Below are 23456 nucleotides of genomic sequence, written 5' to 3'. Positions count from 1 at the left end.
ATGCATCAACAACCCCCAGCTTTTGCCTGAGGTATTCAAAAGTGTCCCTGGGCAACGGTTTGGTGAAAATATCAGCAACTTGTTCCTTAGAAGGAACATACTCCAACTTGACCTTCTGTTCAAGTACTTGTTCCCGGAGAAAATGGTACTTGATTGGTATGTGCTTGGTTTTTGAATGCATAACCGGATTCTTTGAGATGCTGATTGCACTTGTGTTGTCACATAAGATAGGAATAGGAGGTGTACAAGTGATTTGATAATCCTGCAAAGTCTGCATCATCCAAAGAAGTTGGGTGCAACAAGATGCAGCCGCAACATATTCCGCTTCAGCTGTAGACAAGGCAATTGAACTCTGTTTCTTGCTGAACCAAGATACCAGTCTAGAACCCATAAAGAATGCACCACCACTTGTGCTTTTCCTGTCATCCACGCTTCCGGCCCAATCTGCATCTGTATAAGCATGAAGAGTGAGATCTGGATCTCTAGGATACCATAGGCCATAATTTTGAGTCCCTTGAAGATATTTGAAGATTCTCTTTACTGCTTGAAGATGAGTCTCCTTTGGATTTGCCTGAAACCTTCCAACTATTCCAACTGCATGCATGATGTCTGGTCGGGTACCTGTCAAATATAGTAGACTTCCAATCATAGATCTGTAGGTTGGTTGATGAACTGCTGCAGATTCGTCATTTGCACTGAGACTACATCCTGTGACCATGGGTGTACATACTGGTTTTGCATCTTCCATGCCATATTTCTTCAAAATCTGCTTGAGATACTTGGTTTGAGATAAAAGGATTCCTCCTTTCTTTTGTTGGATTTGCAAACCAAGAAAGTATGTCAGTTCTCCTAGCAAGGACATCTCAAATTCTTTCTGCATGACTGAGGCAAAGCTTTGACTCATAGCTTCTTCATTACTGCCAAAAATAATGTCATCTACATACACAACAAGTATTAGTAATTTGTCATTTTCAACTTTTATATAAAGATTGCTATCTGCTGAACCTTTTGAGAAACCTTGTTGATGAAGATATTTGTCCAACCGGTAGTACCAAGCCCTTGGAGCTTGTTTGAGACCATAGAGAGCCTTTTTTAATCGGCATACAAGATTTGGATCGTTTCCAAGAATGAAACCATCTGGCTGTTCAATGTACACTTCTTCATCCAAGTCTCCATTCAGAAAAGCTGATTTCACATCCATTTGAAATACTTTGAAGTTCTGACAACTTGAGAGAGCAAGAAACATTCGGATGGCCTAAAGTCTTGCAACAGGAGCAAAAGTTTCTTCAAAGTCTATTCCTTCTTGCTGTGCATACCCTTTACAAACAAGTCTGGCTTTGTTTCTAATTACTTCTCCATTTTCATTCAATTTATTTTTGAACACCCATTTTGTTCCGATAACATTCTTATCCTTTGGTCTAGGAACCAGCTCCCAAGTATTGTTCTTTTCGATTTGCTCAAGTTCTTCATCCATTGCTTTCACCCAACATTCATCTTTGCATGCTTCTTTCACATTTTGTGGTTCAGTAGAGGAGAGTAATGCCAAATAACTTGAAGCTTCTGCAACTGTTCTTCTAGTTTGTATACCTGCTTCCTTTTGTCCCATGATCTGAGATTCTGGATGGTTCTTTTGAACATATCTGGATGGAGTCTTTTCTTCTATTCTTGTTCTTTCTTCTGCTTCTTCGTGAGGTCCGTCTTGAAATTGTTCTTGCGGTTCTTCTTCTTCATCATTCTGTCTTTGAGGGTAGCTTTCATCTTCTTCAATGTCTTCGCGATGTATTTGCCTAGGAATGTATCCTTTCTCATCAACCACTACATCAATGCTTTCAACAATTCTGCCAAGTCTTTTATTGTAGCATTTGTATGCTTTGCTATGTGGAGAGTAGCCAAGAAGAATTCCTTCATCTGCTCTAGGATCAAGTTTGCCAAGCTTCCTCAGTATTTTTGATATAGCATTTGCTCCCAAAGATTTTGAAGTGCTTTACTGAAGGAGTTTTACCACTCCAGAGCTCATGAGGAGTTTGAGTGCTGTTCACTCGAACATTTGTCTTGTTGAGAATAATAACTGCCGCATGTGCAGCTTCACCCCAGAAGGTTGCAGGAGTTCCTGATTCATCAAGCATAGCACGAGCCATTTGCTGGACTGTTCTGTTCATTCTTTCCACTACTCCATTTTGCTGAGGAGTTCTAGCTGTAGAAAATTCTCTCCTTATTCCATGTTCATCACAGAAATCGAAAAATTCATTTGAAGTAAATTCTCCACCTCTGTCGGATCTGAGGCACTTAATCTTGTGACCTGATTCATTTTCAGCCAAGGCTTTGAAGGATTTGAATTTTTCGAAAGCTTCATCTTTGTGCTTCATAAGTCCCAACCAAACAAACCTGGAGAAATCGTCAATAAATAATATCAAGTATTCCTCTCCTCTAGGTGTTCTTTTTCTGAATGGTCCACATACATCTGTATGTACTAGCTCCAGAGGCATACTGGCTGATCCTTCTTTCTCTGGAAAGTTAGTTCTAGTCTGTTTTCCAAACTGACATGATCTGCACATGGTGTTGTCAGGAATTTTGATATCTGGAAGATCGCGAACTGCCTGATATTTGCAAGCTTTCCTTATTTGTGAGAAACTTAGATGTCCCAATCTTCGATGCCATAACCAGTGCTCTTCATCCTTGCTTAAATAGCATTGTTGTTGTTCTTCATCAAAAATGTATAGATTATTTGAAGTTCTTTTTCCTTTGAGAACTGTTTTACCTGTATCAAGATCACGAACAAGACATCCATTTGATCTGAATATAACCTCGGTTCTTTGATCACACATCTGGCTTACACTTAGAAAGATTATGCTTTAGTCCATCAACAAACAAAACATTTCCAGCCTTAACATCTTCTTTTAAAGGAGCAATACCTTTTCCTTTTATAGTTGCAGGAGTATCATTTCCAAAAGAGACTTTCTTTCCCTTTTCTAAATTAGAATAAGATTCAAGTTTTTCTTTATCACCTGTCATGTGCTTTGAACATCCACTGTCAATGTACCATAGATTTTCTTGTCCTTCTGCATAGAATGCTATCCCACATCTTTCTGTTTGAGGTTCCTTTATTTTCCATGTTTTGGTGCCTGAGGTTTGTTCCCTTTTTGTTCTTGTACCTTTCTTTCCGGAAACCTGCTTCTGCATTCAACATCTTCATGTCCAAAATTATTGCAAATAGAGCATTCAACTTCATTTTCAAGAGCTGAAAAATTGTTATAGGTCCTTTTTGCATTCCCTGTCATGCTTCTTTGTTTTTGAGCTTCCCTAGTCATGATTGTTTTATACGCAACACATTGGCTGCTTTGTGACCAAAGTTATGGCAAGAAAAGCATTGTCCATTGAAGAAGTTTCTGCGATTATTGAATCTACCAGCCGACTGATTGTAATTTCTATTTTCATCTATTCTTGAACCAAATTGAGAAGGTTTTACCTGTGGCTGGTTGTGGCTTTTGTTCACCCTTAAGCTGGATTGCCCCTGATAGTTTGAAGTTTGTCCCTGCTTTACCTGATGATCTTCCTTGTGTTCTTGCTCATTTCTTCTTGCGGCATCAAGATAACTTTTTGAAGTGGAAGCTTGAGAAGTTTCTCCATTGTAGCCCAGACCTGTCTTATTTAGAGGAGATCGCTGCACACTGATAATCTCATTCAACGTTTCAGATCCTTTGACAAACTTGAGATTAATAGTTTTTGTTTTCTCAATTTCTTTTCTAAGACCAACAATTTCACCTTCTAATTTTTCAAGATGTTTTTCCTTTTCATCAATCTGAAATTGTAGAGTATCAATAATCATGTTCTTTTCTTCTATACATCTCTTGAGTCTAGTAATTTCATCATAAAGGTTATCCACATCTATAGCATCCTCATAATTGTCATCTTCAAATGCCATTAACAATCTATATTTGTTACCTTGTTCATCTTCATCACTGTTTGATAAGCCATCGCTATCTTCATGGGTGTAGTAGCTTTTCTTATTTGTACCCTTTTCTTGTTCCATCTAACTGGTTCCTTTCCTTTATCCTTATAAGAGCATTTTGCAGCATAATGACCTACTCTTCCACAAGCAAAACATTTGAAAGGCAGCTTACCTCTGAACCTTCCAGAACCCCTTTGAAGATTTCTGACAAAGTTTGATTCTTCTTCCTCTTCTTCTGGAACATGACATGCTTCATAGTGATCTTCTTTGCCTGATGCTTTAAAAGCAGCTTCCCTTCTATCTGATGGACCTCCCTTTCTCATTTCATAAGCAGTTAGAATTCCATGCAGCTGAGACATAGTGAGAACACGGAGATTTTCCTTTTCTTCTACTGCAGATACTTTAGATTCAAACTTGGGAGATAAAGATCTTAGAATCTTTTGAACTACTATAGTCTCTTTTATTTCTTCACCCAAATTTTTCATACAATTAACAATCTCATCTACTCGAAGAAAATAATTAGCCACACTTTCATCATTATACATCTTGAGAGTCTCATATTGAATCCTGAGAGTTTGAAGTTTAGCTTCTTTTACCTGTTCATCTCCTTCATAGCTAGTGATCATTTTGTCCCATATCTCTTTTGCTGATTTGAAGTGCATGACCTTCATGAACTCTGTTTGAGATATACTTCCTAATAGAGTGCTGACTGCTTTTGCATTTGTTTCATACTGCTTTTTCTCAGCTGGATCTGTAGGAGTAACTGAAGGAAAGGCATAGCCTGATTCTACAATGTTCCAAACTTCTGTACCAAGAGATTGAAGATATGCAGTAACTCTTACCTTCCAATAATTGAAGTTTGTTCCATCGAAGACGGGTGGCCTGATTGATGCTTCTCTCTCGTAGTTGCTCATGATGAACGATCTACCTTCAAGCGATCAAGCTGTTCTGAAGGACCTGCTCTGATACCAATTGTTGGAAATAATACTGAGGGGGGGGGGAATCAGTATTATCTAGCAATTTACCAAATCTTCCTTATTTGATCTTTTGAAATATTCTTGCATATCAGTACCATAAAACAATGAGCATGAATAAAGAAAATAGACAGTCACACCAAAGAACACAAGATGTAAGGTGGAAACCCAATGCGGGAGAAAAACCACCTGCTGCAATAATGTCTCTATCTTCTTTCAAGAAATTCTTTTTACAATGATTTTGTACTGGTGCAGTCCTTTACCAGCACGCAGGCTGCAACCTGCAAAGAGCTACAACTCTTTCTTGTTTTCCAGACTTCTCCTGGAAGGGAGCTACAACCCCCTACTTCTTTTCAAAATGATCAACAAGTATACAACAGATACAGTCTACTACAGATATCAGATCAGTAATTACAGAAACAACCCAGAACACCTTATGAACAGAAATATACAGTTAACAGATCATCTTGAGACAGGGACGCATATTTTCTTTCTGTGGCCTGCGACTGGACGTAGTATACCTTATGCTGTTCTGCGTGCAGACGCACTGTTCCTTTTGCTTGTCTGCGACCGACGCACACATCAACACTATCGCGCCGCGTCTTTCGCTTCAGAGACGCACCCAATACCACAGTCGCGCCGCGTCCTTCGCTTCAGAGACGCACCTGATCCTTTACTGTACTGCGTCCCGGCGCACTTTCCCTTCACTGAATCTGCGTCCCTTTAGATATAGAAGATAAGAGGACTTCAGAACCAACCCAAACACTCAGATCCACAGATCTGATCATGCGCCATATAGATCGTAGTCCATTAGAAGATTTACCCTTAAAGATATGGACTAGATCACACCAAGAGATGATCAACCAAGATGATGCCTAATCCAAATGAACTTCTTTGCTTTATATAGGCAAGCTTCTCCCCAAAGCGTGGAACAATACCACGAGCCGACACCAGAGAAACATGCAATCGTCGGCTAGATACCACACAAGAAGCCCCCACGAGTTTTTCTCTACCTTGAAATGTGTGCACTGGGCGGACGCACCTTCTGAACGGCTGGCCGGCGTCCCTAGACGCGGGTTCTGTATGGAATACCTGCGGGGACGCGCTTGCTAAACAAAATTTCCTGCGTCCTTCTTGATTTACCACCTGAAGGCGTTTGCCATCAAGTACAACACCTGAATCATAATGCCAACATCTTTCTCTCATGTAAACTTGTTTCCTTTTCTCAGTTTTCCATGTGGTTTTCCCTCCTTATTGTTGCAAGAAGATTAAGGGTTGAATTTTATTAAGTGTACTCTGCTTTGGCTTGTTAACAATATTAATGTTTTCTTACCAGATTTAAGTATATAATTCATTTGTGTATGCTCTATGTTTAAATTGATCCTAAATTAATTCATCTCATCCACCCCCAATAGAGCTATAAGATCTAGGAGCTTGCCTACCTCTCCCTGGTTGAATTTTTCCTCTTTCTATCTGTGATTGATTACTAAAAAGCCTTATGGCTCCATGCCCAATGGGCTCTTCCTTCTTTCTAGAACCACAATTTGAAAACCAAATCCTTGATCTTCATACCTAGACTAAAACCCTAGACTGTTATTGATTGAAATTTATTGAGAGAGAGCCCTCTCTCGAATTGGAAAGACTAGTTTTCAATTTTGCAAGTGATTTTGGTTACCTTTGCAATTTCCTCATCAGCCTAGGAAAATTACGGAGAGCTAACAAGCACTAAAAAGGTAGCTCAATCGAGGGTTAAAACCAAACCATTGATCAAGTTATAATGCTCTATCTAGCTATAATGCTCAATCATGAATTTTTTTTTATAAGAATGACTCCTGTGGTATGCAGCACCATTTGCACAGATCGCAGGTAAGTTAAGTACTTGACTCAGACATTAATAATAGCTTGACCAACAGTATTGGAGAATGGAGTGTTCAAATCAATATCGACAAGCACCCAACCAATGTCCGAGAGGCTCAAATGAAGGTAGGTATTCTATATTTTTTTGTCTTTCTTATTTATTTATTTATGTGCAAAATTAAACAAATTAATTTAAAAAAAAAAACCATATACAAAAACCATGAAAACCAATTAATTTAAAAAAGAAACAATAATACAAAAACCACAAAAAAACTCTTCAAAATAACTTAGAAAATCACAAAACCAACCAAGATAACCTTAAAAAATAACCCTTCAAAACAACTTAGAAAACCGCAAAACCAACCTAGAAAACCATTAAAAAAAACCCTTCAAAACAACCTAGAAAACACTTGGAAAACCACCAAAAAAAAGCTATAATTTAGGTTTTAAATTTGTTTCTTACTTGCAATGTTTCCTTTATTAAATGCATATTTTCTAATTTGAATGGTGAAAACATTTTTTTTATAATTATTTTAGGTTTTAAGGTTTTTCTTTAGGAATTTTGTGAAACAATTTTTATTTTTTTTGTTATTTAAAACACATTTTAAATTTCTAGCAAATTTGACGGAAAATATACCCGAAAAAACTCTAAAACAGAAAACTACAAAACTATGACCAATAAATAAGTACAAATTAGGAGCTTGAGATTGACATGATGAATATAGTTTCTCATGGTGAACTTATATTTATAAATTAAGATTTTTTATTTTCTTTTATTATTTTAAATTTAAATTAATTTATATTTTAAATATTGTTTTAATAATAAATATAGTACAGTTCTAGTTTTAAAAATTAAACATTAATCTTTAAAATTAAAAATCTAAAAAAATAAAATTATTTAACATCTATATATATATATATATATAGATAAACTATATAACATCATGTCACTATATATAACAAAAATTTAACTTAGTTATATATAATTAGAACATTTAACATATATATAACATAACCATATTTAACTATTATTTAACTATATCATCACATGAATATATATTATAGTTCTATATATATTGTTTATAACATAACATAACTCTATTATAACTATTTAACATAACATATAATTGTTCAATATATATATATATATATCATAACATAATTCTATAACTGGATATATATTTTAACTATTATAAATATAACATCCAATATCTATATATATATATATATATATATATATATATATATATATATATATATATATATATATATATATATATATATATATATATATATATATATATATATATATATATAAAAGATAATTCAATAACTATTTATCGTAACATAAAGTTATTTGACATTGTTGGAAAATTGGTGGTGGTTGTGTTAGTATTGGCGTGTATGTCGACACTGATGCCAACAAGCCTAGTAAGGATGTGTGCTGCAACAAATGCATGGCTCACGAGGGTTCATATGGTAGTTGCAAGCTTCACGTAGAGAATCATCATAGTAGAAGGCTTACTAAGAAGCCATAAAATGATCACTATGATTGTTGAGAGTTAAGTTGTCCAAGCACATGTAGGAGAGTTAAGAAGCAGAGAGTTTGCAGTCATATCACAAGTAGAAAAATGACTCAAAGCCTACAGCGGACCCTATCCAATGCAAATTAATCTGGAATAATTTTCCAATGATATGCAGAAGTCCAAAAATGGTTTCTTCAATCAAAATATATGATCTACCGAAGTTCGAGGATTTGAAGCCCAAGGAAGGAAGGAATATCAGAGCATTGAAGGTCAACATATCAGATACTGGGATATCGGAGATCAGCATCCTCGGCATATGAGATATCGGAACCTCGAAAGATCAGCACATTGGATATCGAAACCTTAAGTAACTGGAGCAGGTGGCATATCGGAGGCTGCAACCTTGGGTTATCGGAAGGACCAAGACATCGGAATATCAAAAATTCTTAACTAAGGTACTCTAAGAAATTACAATGTCCAGCAGTTTTGATAGTAATATGAAGCACCAAGTAATGCCGAAGAGGATTAACAAAGGATTCTGTTGTAAAACCAAGGTTTGATGGGCCCTCTTTCCTCTCCTCTGGTAGGACACATGGCATCATGATATTTGTTTTGATGGGCTAAAGTGTCATCTAACATTAGCATGAAGTGATAGTACAACATGACACATGGGAGGCTGACTCAACATTATTGGGTGCCCTAATGTGCCAGATCTAGGTGACACATGTCATCACTCTAAAGACACCATGTGGAGTAATGATGTCATGTCATAGCTTGGGATATCATATGATGAAAAACCTAGAATTCTAGTATGATTTAAAAAAGTTACGATAAAAGGGGCTTTCGATATTAGGTTGGCTCTTGGTCCTGAGAAACCAAAGAACCAAGGGCGCAAAGAATTAATGAAGGAATATTGGCTCCCAGTAAAAAAACAAAATGCCTTAGCACTTAAAAGCGAAGCCCTAGTTCATAGCTTTCTATTCCATGGAAGAGAAATGCTCAAAGAGCTAAGTGTCATAGGAGCTAAGGATATTGGAGTAGAGAAATATCGTAAAATTCCACCTCTGTGAAGTTATGATGTGGAGTTTCTTCGATAATGTAGTACAGTGAGTTAAAGGCTGTGTGGTTCAAAAACTATAAAATTAAATATAGACTCATAGGTATTGATTGTTTAAAAGGGGGTAAACCTGTAAAACACCGTGTGAGGAAATCAAGGATGGAAATTATGGCAAAGACAAATACGGGCTACTTTTTATCCACGAATGGTTGTGATAAATGACAATAGAGCAGTCACCTATATGATTTGTTAAGATCTATGGAGTGATAAATGAAATTGGGACTCTGAGTGGAGTGTGCAAGCCACCTAACAATTAATTTCTCAGCATGGAGCTCTACGCAGTCAAACTGTGAAGAACTACAAGGTCCATCTATGTTTGGGTAATGTGACAAGAAACTACTAGAATATGCAACAATGGCAAGGCGAGCCATGCCTAAGTATAGTTGGGAAACTAAAGGAAAAATTATAAACACTACCTTGCGTAGAGTGCTTCAGTGGAACAAAACCATCATGTGCAGTGGAGAAGTGGTGGAGTGTTAAGAAAATTGTGAGTGTGTTGTGGAGTGAGTGGAGTGTGTTGAGACAGAGAGGTTGAAGCACCAAGGAGGACACAACATGATACAACAAGTGTCGAAGAGTAGTGTGTAGAGGGCTCTTGATAGAGGAGGAAGAGCATGGAGGAAGTGTTACTGTGAGCAACAAGAAGAAACCTGATGCAAGTTAGCACAGAAGGAAGAGTGAAGAAGTCAAATCTGTGACTAACCATTGTTGGTATTTGACTTGTATTATTGTATTCCTCTGTTTCCAGTTTGAAAACTATATGAAATAGTATAGAAGTGGCAAGAGAAGTTTGGTGCCTGCATAATGAAGAAGTTGGTGCCTCTAGGAAAGTTGGTGCTTGCTAACCAAAGGGGGTCAGTGCCTCCCATGAGTGGGTGCTCATAAAGAAATAGATTTAATTAAGTAGGTGCTTAATTTACTTCATAAAAAAAAAAAAAAAAAACAAATTTGGTGGTTTTTTCCCTCTCGGTTTCCACGTGAAAAATATTGTGTGAAAGTGTGTGTGCTGCTTAGGAGATTGTTCTATGAACATGTGTGTTTGAAATATTGTTTGTTAACTGTTTTTTTTAATGAATTCTCTAACAAGTAATAGAAAATAAATAATTGATTGTAAGCATAATAACCAAAAAAATATAAGACTTTCATAATCACTGATTCACATCCGCCCCCGCTTGCCTCGCCCTCTCAGGAATTCCTTATTTCAACAATTGGTATCAGAGCATTGGTTCCTTCATCAACGTTCTAATCACTGCAAGGTAGACCTATACAGAATTATATACAGGCAAGAGAGTCAATAGGCTTCCTCAAGTAGAATACCAGTCTTTGATGGTACAAATTGTGCCGTTTAGAAAGTGAGAATAGAAGTGTATCTTATATCTATGGGAGTAGATGTTTGGACTTTTGTACTAGTAGACTACAATGTCCCTAATATTTCTCCCATTGATGCAAATGGTAAAAAACTATATGGGGACAAAGCTAAAGCCAAAAATGCCATTCTCTTTGGCCTTAGTCAATCATAACTTGTAAAAATTATGCACTATAAGTTTGCTAAGGAAGTGTGGGTAAAGCTTAATCAGAGTCATGAAGGAGATGACAAAGTCAAGTAGGAAAAACTTCAAACTTTCAGAATGAGGTTTGAAAGCTTGAGAATGAATGAGAATGAAATCATAGCAGAATACTTCCTCAGAGTTGATGAAGTGACTAATATGATCATATGACTTGGATAAGAGGTCAATGCAGAGATGATTGTTGATAAAATATTAAGATGTCTACACATGATATTTAATGCCAAATTCTCATCTATTGAAGAGATGGCTACCCTAAAGGATCTCAAGATGGACCAGCTACATGGTACTCTCACAGCCTATGAGATGAGAGTAGGAAAAGAAAAGTTTGAACCAAGGGAATCGACATTCAAAGTATCCAGAAAGGGAAAGGAGGATAAAAGTAATCAAGAGTGCTCCAACTGTGATTCTGATTAGGATTTGGCTCAACTAGCCAGAAAACTGAATCGTGGCTCATGAAAATATAAAGGGAAGTTCCCCTTTAAATTTTTGATTATGGAAGAGTTGGACATTTCTTGTCAAAATGCCCTTATAAATAAAGGGTTGAAAAGGAAGTGGATTTAAAATATGGAAACAAGTCTTGGACACATAAAACTAAAAGTTTCTATAAGAAAAAGGGCTTCTACTTGAAAGAGGATAACTCAGCACCAGAGTCAGATAGTGAAAACTCGTCGGATAATGAGTCAAATAAGTATCTTCTTATGGATTTCGAAAAAGACTCCAAGAAGAATGGTATTATGGACTCTGAAGAGGAAGAAGAAGAAGGATAATTGGACCTTGAATTTGAACCTATTAGTGCCCTCAACGAGTTAAAGAAAGGAAGAAAGAATAATAAGTAGTTGAAGGAACAGTTACAACATGCAAAGGAAGCTATGTATAACACTAACAAGGAGGAGGTTTCCTATAAAAAATAAAATCTTGGGCAAGCTATCAAGAGAAAAGACAATGTAGTCCTTCTATTGGTAGAAAAAAAAGGAAACTGTGAGAGACTAGCAGAGGAGAACAAGCAGTGGAAATAGGAGCTGCTCAAGTCAAGAAGGGAAACAATCTCACAGACATGCAAAGATGATATCCTATATTTGAAATTTAAAATGGAGGAGGTGAAATGAAAATAAAATGCCACCTTTGGAAAGAATGCTCCAACAAGAATCAAAGATAAAGGTGTAGTCAAACTTGATCAGACAACAGACACACATAATCTATTGTATGTAGAAGGTCTCACGCACAATCTGCTTAGTGTTAGACAAATGTGTGATAATGTCTACAATGTGACCTTTCGATCTAAATACTATGAGATCCATAATGTAAAGAATAAAAAAATGGTGGGAAAAGCAATCATAACCCACAATATTATATATTTTTTGACGATTCGAGGGTTGACTGCTATTTAAGTAAAACAAATGAAGCACGATTGTGGCACAAGAGGCTTGAGCATATGAATTTTGATAGTTTGATAAAAGTGAGCAAGATGGGAGCAATGAGAGGATTACCATGGCTTTCAAGGCCTGATAACACAATTTGCAAGTCATGTTAGTTTGGAAAATAAACTAGGACTCATTTCAAGACAAAAGAGTTCTCCTCATCCAAACCTCTGGAACTCATTGACACAGACATTTTTGTTCCAACTAGAGGAAAAACCTCAAAAGGAGAAAGTTATTTCACGTTTCTCATTGATGCATTCACTAGGGCCACTTGGATTGTCCTCTTGAAAGAAAAATCACAGTCGTTCAAGAATTTCGAGCAATTTAAAGCTCAAGTAGAAAATGAGGAAGACTTAAAGATAAAATGCTTGAGATCACATAGAGGGGGAGAGTACAACTTAAGATAATTTGAGGAATTTAGTGAAGAGCATGGCATCAAAAGGTTGTACTTTGTGGCTAGAAATCCTCAGCAAAACGGAGTAGTAGAGAGGAAGAAAATAACAATCCAAGAAATTGCTAGAGAAATGTTGGATGAAGTAGGAGTGCCTCACAACTTCTGGGGAGAATCAGTCCAGAAATCAATGTATCTATCAAACACAACTCAACTCATGCCTAATAGTGAGAAAACTCCCTATGAGCTATGGAAGGGAAGACCTACATTATTTAAACACCTTAAGGTGTTTGGAAGCAAGTTCTTCATTAAAAGGATTGAAAAGAATCCTGGAAGGTTTGATTCTCGTGCTGATGAAGGGATACTACTTGGGTACTCTACTCGAAGGAAAGGATATAATTGTTACAAAAAGAAAACAAAGAATATTGAGGATTAATTGATGTAGTAATAGCTGAATTAGGTTCACAACATAAGTCCTCTAAAATTAATATGAACTCAGATGATGAAGAAAGTTCGATTTGAGGTCCGCAGATTTGGAGAAAATGGATTCAAGAAAAGGAAAGTGAAGAAGCATGCACTACTTCATTGCCAAAGACACCCTCCAGTTATGTAGATAAGGAACATGTTGAGAGTCAGGTTCTTGGAGACCAAAGACATGGTGTCCAAAGCAGAAGGATACTTGTTGAGAATTCACGTTATGCGAATTTGGATTTATTATCATAGATAGACCCCAAGAGCCTCTCTTAAGAAAGTAGATACAAGTTTTGGGTGAAATCTATGAATGAAGAACTTGATCAGATTGAAAAGAATGAAACATGGGAGCTTGTTCCAAGGGAAAGAGAGAAAAATGTTATTGGAACCAAATGGGTTTTCAAGAACAAACTGAATGAACACATGTGGTCAAATAATAAGGAACAAAGCTCAATTGGTCTGCAAAGGGTATTCCTAAATAGAATGGTAGTTTTCGAAGAAACCTTTGCACCAGTAGCTCAATTGGAAGCTATCAATATTTTTCTTTCTCTTACCATCCATAACAATATCAAGTTATATCAAATGGATGTGATGTTTACATTTCTCAATGGATATTTAGAAGAAAAAGGTTACATTGAGCATCCAAAAGGATTTATTCTTACCTCCGATGAAGGTTTCATATGAATACTAAACAAGGCCCTATATGGGTTAAAGCATGCCCCAAACCATGGTACGAAAGGCTGGGTAAGTACTTTCATCAAAAAGGGTTTAAGAAAGGCATAATTAATAGTAACCTTTATGTAAAGTCTGTTGGTGACGAACTACTAATAGTAGTGGTTTATGTGGATGACATAATATTTGGCAGCGATGTGGAACAATTGGGGCATAAATTTGTAGAATGTATGCAATATGAATATGAAATGTCCATTATTGGAGAACTATCCTTCTTCCTAGGTCTGAAAATTACTCAATCTCCACAAGGAGTTTTTATATTCCAATCCAAATATCTGAAGGAAACTATGAAGAAATTTGGGCTGGAACATTGCAAACCAATCAACACACCCATGACTACAGGCTAAAAGTTTTGCAAAGAAGATGGAACACCGCAAGTAAATCAAACTGAATACATGTCAATGATAGGAATCTTACTCTATCTGATAGCTTCAAGGCTAGACATCATGCAAGAAATAAGGTTTGTAGCAATATTTAAAGCATTCCCACGTGAGATTCATGTTGTTTCTATTAAAAGGATTTTCAAATATTTTCAAGGAACAACAAAGTATGGACTATGGTATGCAATGAGCGTAGAATTCAAGTTAAAGGACACAGAGAAGTACACTAGGATGGAAGCCTTGATGACAGAAAGAGTACTTCTGGTGTAGCCTTCTTTCTAGAAAAATGTTTAGTGTCATGGGTTAGCAAGAAATAACACTCCATTTCTTTGTCGAGTGCTAAAGCAGAGTATCTTATTTTCGCTACCTGTTGTATGTAAATTCTATGGATGAGGCAAAAATTGAAAGATATACAATTATATATGATTGATCCCATTCCAATAATGTGTCATAACACAAGTGCACCAGCATCTCCAGAAATCCATTCATGCATTCAAAAACTAAGCATATTCCTATCAAGTTCCATTTCTTGAGGGAACAGGTTACAACCAACACTATCAAACTTGAATATGTGGCCACTAAATAACAATTGGGAGATATATTTTCCAAGCCACTGGAAAGAGAACCATTTGAATATCTCAGGCGGAAATAGGAATCATGAATCCTCCCTCCAAATGACTTTATTTTGGTAGGTGGTGGCAGCTACTCAGCATGTGGAACTCATGGGAGAGTAGGTTTCAATGGTTCAAGGGGATCACTCAAGAAGTATACTTTACCATTAATTTCAAAGGCGGAGAATATTAGAGGGGAATCAAGGAAGATAATTCATATCTTACAGGGGAGCTTATGGTGTTTCCTTCAATTCCAAAGGGGGGTATTGTTGGACAATTGGTGGTGGATGCATTAGTATTGGGATGTATGTTGGAACTGATGTCAACCAGCCTCGCAAGAATTTGTGTTGTAGCAAATGCATGGATTAGGAGGGTTCCTATGTTAGCTATAGGCTTCATGTAGAGAATAATCACAATAGCAGTCTTACTAAAGAATCCATAAAATGATCACTATGGTGGTTGAGAATTCAGTTTTCCAAGCACAAGTAGGAGAGTCAAGGAGAAGAGAGTTTGCAGTCATCTCACAAGTAGAAAAAGGACTCAGAGCCTATAACAAATACTATCCAATACAAAGTTCTCTAGAAGAGTTTTCCAATGATATGTGGAAGTCCAAAAATGGTTTCCTGGATTAAAATATATGATCTACTGAAGTTCAAGGATTTGAGGACCAAGGAAGGAACGAATATCAGAACCTCAAAGTTCAACATATCAGATATCGAGATATCGGAGATCAGCATACTGGGCATATCAGATATCATAACCCTTGAATTTCATCACATTGGAACATCAACAAATTGGATATTGAAACCTCGAAGAATTGGAGTAGGTGGCATATCAAAGGTTGGAACCTTCGATTATCAGATGGATCGGGACATCGACATATTATAACTTCTTAACTAAGGTACTCTAAGAAGTTACGATGTCCAGTAGTTTTGATAGTACTATCAAGCACCAAGGAATGTCGAAGAATATTAAAAAATGATTATGTTTCAAAACCAATGTTTTATGGGCCCTCTTCTCTCTCCTTTGATAGGACACACAGTAGCATGATATTGGTTCTGAGGAGCTAAAGTGGCATCTGACATCAGCATGACGTGGCAATATGACATGACATGTCGCAAGCTGACTCAACATTGTTGGGTGCCCTAATGTGCAAAATCTGGGTGACATGTGTCATCACTGTGAAGTTGCAATGTGGAGTAATGATGTCATATTGGAGGTTGGGATATCGGATGAGGAAAAACTTGTAACTTTAGTGTACATGATTTCAAAAAGTTACGATAAAAGGGGCTTCAAAATTAGGTTGGATCTTGGTCCTGAGAAATGAAAGAACCAAAGATGCAGAGCACTTAATGAAGGATGATTGGCTCCTAGCATAAAAAAAATGCCTTAAAACCTAAAAGCTAAGCTATGGGTCATAGCTCTCAGTTCCATGGAGGAGAAATTCTCAAATATCTAAGTGTCATAGGAGTTAAGAATATCATAGTGGAGAAATATCATAATGTTCCACCTCTGTGAAGTTACAATGTGGAGTTTCTCTAATAATGTAGTACAACAAGTTAAAGGATGTGTGGGTTTGCAACTATAAAATTGAATATAAGCTTAGAGGTATTGATTGTTTAAAAGGGGGTAAACCTATAAAAGACTCTGTGACAAGAAATCGAGGACGACATTTATGGTAGAGATGAATACAGGCTTCTTCGGGTGCACGAATGGTTGTGATGAATGAGAGAAGAGCAGTAACCTCTATGATGTGTAAAAATATGTGGAGCGATCAATGAAATTGGGACTCTTAGAGGAGTGTGTAAGCCACACGAGAATTAATTTCTCAGCATGGAGCTCTATGTAGTTAGACTATGAAGAACTGCAAGGTCCATCTCTGTTTGGGTATTGTGACAAGAAACTACTAGAATACGTAGCAGTGGCAAGGGGAGCCATTCCTAAGTACACTTGGATAGCTAAAGGAAAAATTTCAAAGACTGCCTTGTGCAGAGTGCTTCAGTGGAACAAAACCATCCCTTGCAAAGGAGAAGTGTGGGAGTGTTGAGAAAATTGCAAGTGTGTTGTGGTGTGAGTGGTGTTAGTGTCAGTCTTTTCATACTTCCATCAGGGATCAAAATTTGCTCTTTTTCATTTTCATAGTAGGAGTCCCATACTGTAAATTTTGTATCATCCCATTAGGTCATGATATATGGATCCATTGATGGTTGTTTTCTCTTCAGTTCTTCCCTCCTAGACTTTACTTGCTGATCCTCCTTCATATTGTCTTCAGTCATGGTTCATAAACAATCTACAGTCCATTTCATTAGGTTTTATGGTTTCACCAAGGTCAAAAGTCTGATTTTGAAATGCAAATAATGGTCAGCAAGGATCTGAGGATGATCAATAAATCAATCATGATGGCTTGAAAAGTCATAGCCTACTTAAAATATTATCTTTTTAACCTAATGTGATTTTCACCTCAAAAACATGGTTTTGAGGTGAAAATAGAGTATTTTGAATTTATTTGTATTTCTTATATAATTTTAAGCTTCTATATGTAATAATAGATCCCAGTTGCACCTAAAGCACCTCTTCTTCCTGCATGACAAAGAAACACTGCAAAAGAAATCGAGTCAAATTTAGCATTTATCCACCGGAAAGACACAACAAGAAAAGGCATTAAAATCAGGGTTTTAAAGAAAGACAAGAAACATTAGAAAGTGGGTTTTTCAAAGTGAAAAATTAAAATGTACTCCTATTTAAGCTCTCATATTTCATCTTGAAAAATCATTATGTTCATTTACCAAGCAAGGAGTCCAAAAGTAAGAAGAAGAGGCAAATTTGAGTGAGTTTGGGCAAAGGAAGCTTGGCGCTCTGCATTGGTTGAGTGGCGCTACGCTTCTGGGAAAAACAGGTTGGCGCTGCACGTAGAGCCCAGTGTTGCGCATCTAGAAGAGTTCTCTAGTGTAATTTTACATGGGCGCTACGTGTTGGGGCTGGTGCTGTGTGTCTGGGCAAAGGCGTTGTGCATTGAAGAGAAAGGCTCCAAACCCTCAAAACCTCAAAAAATCTTCAAATTGCTCTCTTTTTCCCTCTTTTCAAGTAAGTTACCCTCCTCTCCTTCATTTTTTGTTTGCATATGAAAGTCATAAGTGCCATTCTTCATGATTAAAATCAAACCCTAGTTTTAATCTATTCATTCTAAAAAAACCTAAACCCTTTTTTTTTCTTCCCGTCACTTATCATTAGAACTCAAAACCCCTCTCTACATCACTACCTATCCCCTCATCTATATCCCCTCGTTATATCCTCTCATCCTAAAACCCCCCTCCCTCACTCTCATAATTCACATCTTACCCTTCATTGTCCAATCTACCCTAGTACATCCCTTCACTCCTAAAAGACTCCCACTCATTCCCTTTATCCCTTTCTAGGAGTGTGCCACCAAAAGAAACCTTGAAAACATGGATAGAGAAGACCATGACTATGAGGAGGAAAACACAGGTAGTGACACACAGTAGATAGAGCTAGGAAGCAAAGGAAACCTCATCAGGGAGGCATGATTATAAGAGAAGAGCCATCAAACCTCAGGGAATTGTAGGCTTCTCAGTTGGCCGTGCCATGTTTTAGATATCTTGGCTACTATGAGTTTTGTGAACAAGTAGAGAGAGTCCAATATCACTGAGAGCTCACCAGACTCTTTGTAGCTCATTTTCAAAACAACAAAGTAACTTTTGCTGGGGTAGCTTTCATAATTTCACCATTCATCATTTCAGATGCCACCAGGATTCCTAATGTTGATGGGAAGTGGTATAAGGCTCGGGATCTTGATGACCACTATTATGAGCCTTACATTAAACCCTAATGCAGAAATCAGGTGAAGAGGCTTTTTCCTTTCAAGTTTCTTGAGAACAAGTATGTCCCCTTAATGAGAATCATCATCAAATATTTCACTTGTGAGGGCAGATTCTCCCTGTTGTACACTTATCACATCAGGCTCCTCATGCATTTTACCAGGGTGAAGATGTTAAACCTCCCATACTTTTGGTTCAAGAATATTGAGAAGATGGCTCTTTCTGTCCAGAAGAAGCCATACCCCCAACAGATGAGCAGTCTCTATCACTACTCCCTAATCAAAATCCTTTTACTTCATCATCTCAGTTTCCTCAACATCCCTTGGGAGACATTTATTGCTCATGACATATTCAAGGGTCCTCAAATTCCTCCACCAGTGTCTCAAGAAGTAGGGGGGCCTTCTAGTCAAGTGAAAACAGGTGAGGAGGCCAAGGAGACAAGAACTGTTGAGGCACTAGTTTACTTGACTTATCAGAAGGGCACAAGGAGATTATTTGCAGTAGCTAGGCAAGTGTTTGCTCCACGGGATGTGGAAGGGGCCTTGCCTTCTTCATCGACACAGTAGGTATAGGTATAATAGCTGCATAAAGGGAAGGAAAAGGTGTTGGAGGAAGACATTGATGATGAGGAGGAAAGAGACTTTGATCTAACAAAAGATGACGAGTTTGAGCAGCATGATACTTAGACCATTGATTTAGAGACTCAAGATCAGGAAACCATCAAATACATCATCATATGGGAAAGGGAATGTTGGGTCCCTATAATACTAGTGATTACCCCATTACTATTGTAGTTATACCCCTTATTAATATTGGTGTGCCCCTATTACTAGTGATTATCCCATTACTATTGTAGTTATACCCCTTATTAATATTGTTGTGCCCCTATTTCCCCCATATTGTTATTACTGTGCCCCATAGAATCCCTCTATTGTTATTTTTGTGGCTTTATATTATTATTGTTAGGTTGGCTGGATTATATTGTGACTCCTTAGACTCCTATATATAGAAAGGAGGTTTTGTCATTTGTATCATCGAAGAATTGTTCATTTATGTAATGTAAAGGAGGTTGCCCCCTCGAAGAGGCTGAATTCTAAGGCGTTGATCTATCTTTTCTTGAGCTGGTTTCATAACATTTGGTATCAGAGCTTTGGATTCTAGGGTTTCGCTGCTCCAAACAGGTCATCGTGGAATTTTCGCTATAACTTGTTTTCTGTGACGTTTCAGAAGTCGCAAAAAAAACCCATTTGAGAAGAAATCGCACTGAACCTTGGGTCCAAATTTCAGAGATTTTCGCGCGATATTTGCGGAGATATGATCTGAGGAAGTTGGTCTTTTTGCAGACTCCTGAATTACATTCAAAACAGGTGACCTGGGGAAAATCGTCATAACTTTCTCTCTGGGGATCGGATTGAAGTTTCGTAAGAAGGTACAGAAATAGGACGGACTGTGGTTTCTTGTGGGTGTTTTTCAGATCCAAAGGTTGAAACAGTGACTCGTGGAATGTCATACAAGTTCGCTTTACTGAACTAGTCTATAATCAAGTCACTGTGGGAGATTTCGCATAACTCTTCCTTGGAGAATCCAATTTGAGTCAGAATTGTGGCATTGGAAAGAGGACACAGAGGGCTATTACAGATCACAAATTCAGAACTAAATAATTAGAAAGTACAGAGATACATCAGAGGCAATATCGAGCTCCTACAAAGTGAAAAAAGGTGTGTAGATTTTCTTTAATTTTTGCTTAAGCTTGGTTTGAAAATTTATTTTGAAGGAATTCAAAGGGCATATTAGAGAATTATTATCGGTAACTGATGCCCCGAGGAAAGAAAATGCAAACACCTAGTAAGGAACCTGAAAGCTCTAGCATGACTCATGAAGAAGAAGAAGAAATGCTATATGATATATCTAAATTACAAGAACAAGTGCAACAAGTGTCACTTGCACAAAAAGCAACAGAATCTAAGATGGATGGTTTAAGGAAAGATGTAGAAGCTAAGATGGATGGTTTAAAGAAGGGTGTAGAAGCTAAGATGGATTGTTTAAAGAAAGGCATAGAAGCTAAGATGGATGGCATGGAAGCTAAGGTGAACGGCATGGACGCTAAAATTGATGGCATGGATGATAAGATGGAAGAATTGAAGATAAATATGAATAAGTTGCTACAAGAAATGGTCACTAAGGGTGAAAGGGTACTAAAGGAAACTCATGATGAGAACAAAAGAAATGTTAATCATGATTCCATAGACTCTAATGTTGGATCGAAGACTCACCATATTCCAAAAATCGATATGAGGAAGTTTGATGGCAAGGATCCCGCCACATGGATATTACAGATGGAGCAATTCTTCGATCTCAATAATGTGCAAAACACACAAAAGGTACGTATGGCAACTTTATATTTGGAACCAAATAATTTTGTATGGTATCAATGGCTTTGCTCTCGTAAACAATTTATCACTTGGGCAATTTTTACGGAAGAATTGATAGCACATTATGAGGATACAAAAAGCAACACTTTTTTTAGCCAATTGATAAGTCTCAAACAAAAGGGTTCAATAATGGAGCACATTGAGGAGTTCCAAAAATTGAACATAAGGGTAAAAGATATTCCAGAGGAGCATAGGATTGATGTGTTCATAGGGTCTTTAAAGGATAATATCCAACATGATGTTCGCCTTTGGGAACCTGATTCATTAGAGAAGGCATTCAGGTTAGCAAGAAAAATGGAAAGCAAAATTATGGCAACCAGGAAGCATACCACTCACAACTATAAAGACGGAAGTGTTGTTGCCACTAGTCTTCCACAACCTATAAGGTTGACACCACAACAATTGGAAGAAAAAAGAGCAAAAGGGCTTTGTTACAGTTGTGATAGCAAATACACTAAAGGTCATAAGTGTGCTGAGAAGAAATTATTCTACATAGATTGTGAAGAGGAAGAAGAAAAGGAGCAAGAAAGGTCAAAAGAAGAGGATATACTCCAGGAACAAAGCCTAGATAAAGAAGAAATGAATCCGACCATATCTTGTAATGCATTGGCGGGAATTACCACTCCTCAAACCATCAAGATAGAAGGACAAATCAAGAAGAAAAAGGTAATAGTGTTGATTGATTCAGGAAGTACCCACAATTTTATTCATTGTAAGGTAGCAAGAGAATTGAATTGCTTCTTATATCCAGCACCAGAGTGTCAAGTGATGGTTGCAAATGGAGGAACAATAAATTGCTCTGGAAAGTGCCATAATATCAAGCTATCCATGGGAGAATATGTATTGACTAGCCCAATGCTTTCCATTCCAATGGGAGGTGCTGATGTTGTACTAGGAGTCCAATGGCTACAATCCTTGGGTACAATAGCTTTTAATTTTCAAGAACTTTTCATGAAATTTTCTGTGGAAGGAAAGGAAGTTGAATTAAGGGGTATTGCAGGGAAACCGAGAAAGATAATAAGCTCTAACGGTATGACAAAGCTTCTAAAAAAGGAACAAAGAGGTGTAATTGCACAATTATGTTCGCTAGATGTGTCCACAGTGGAATCATCTATTTCTCCAGATCTCCAAAAAGTCTTGGACAATCATTCCAAGGTATTTGAGACTCCCAAAGGTCTCCCACCTAGTCGCGATCATGATCATGCTATTCATCTGATTCCAGGAAGTGTTCCTCCAAACATCAGGCCGTACAGATATCCCTATGCCCAAAAGAGTGAAATTGAACGTATGGTTGCAGAAATGCTAGAGGCTGGTATAATTCAACCAAGTCAAAGTTCTTTCTCTACTCCAGTAGTATTGGTGCACAAGAAGGATGGATCATGGTGCATGTGTCCGGATTATAGGGAGCTCAACAAGCTCACTATTAAAGATAAGTTTCCCATTCCTGTCATTGATGAATTACTGGATGAATTGCATGGATCAATTTACTTCACCAAGTTGGATCTTCGTTCGGGATATCATCAAATCAGAATGAAGATTGAAGACATTCCAAAAACAGCATTTAGAACTCATGAGGGTCATTATGAATTTTTGGTCATGCCTTTTGGCCTTACCAATGCACCTTCAACATTTCAAGGTTTGATGAATTCAATTTTCAAACCATTCCTTAGAAAATTTGTGTTAGTATTTTTTGATGATATACTAATCTACAGCAAGTCTTGGAAGGATCATGTTGAACATGTTGACAGGGTGTTACAACTATTGGAGGAGAAACAATTATATGCAAAAAGATCCAAATGTTTCTTTGGAGTACAAGAGGTGGAATATCTGGGTCATATTGTATCTCATGAAGGAGTTAAGGTAGACCCTAGCAAAATTAAAGCCATTAAGGAATGGAAAATTCCCACATCCATAAAGCATCTGCGAGGATTTCTCGGGTTGACAGGGTATTATCGCAAGTTTGTTAAGAATTATGGGAGAATAGCAGCACCTCTAACAACATTATTGAAGAAAGATGCATTTTCATGGACCCCAGAAGCAACAAAGGCATTCGAACATCTTAAAGAGGCAATGTGCCAAGCACCGGTCTTAGCTACACCGGACTTCACAAAAACCTTTATTGTGGAATGTGATGCTTCAGGAAATGGAATTGGTGTTGTTTTAATGCAAGATGAAAGACCCATTGCTTTTGAAA

This window comes from Pinus tabuliformis, chromosome X (genome assembly GCF_031772625.1).
Source record: "Pinus tabuliformis cultivar Carrire ecotype Pingquan chromosome X, CPIR1, whole genome shotgun sequence".
Classification (NCBI taxonomy): Eukaryota; Viridiplantae; Streptophyta; class Pinopsida; order Pinales; family Pinaceae; genus Pinus; species Pinus tabuliformis.
The sequence above is the reverse complement of the archived record's forward strand: the minus strand, read 5'-3'. Positions refer to the sequence as shown.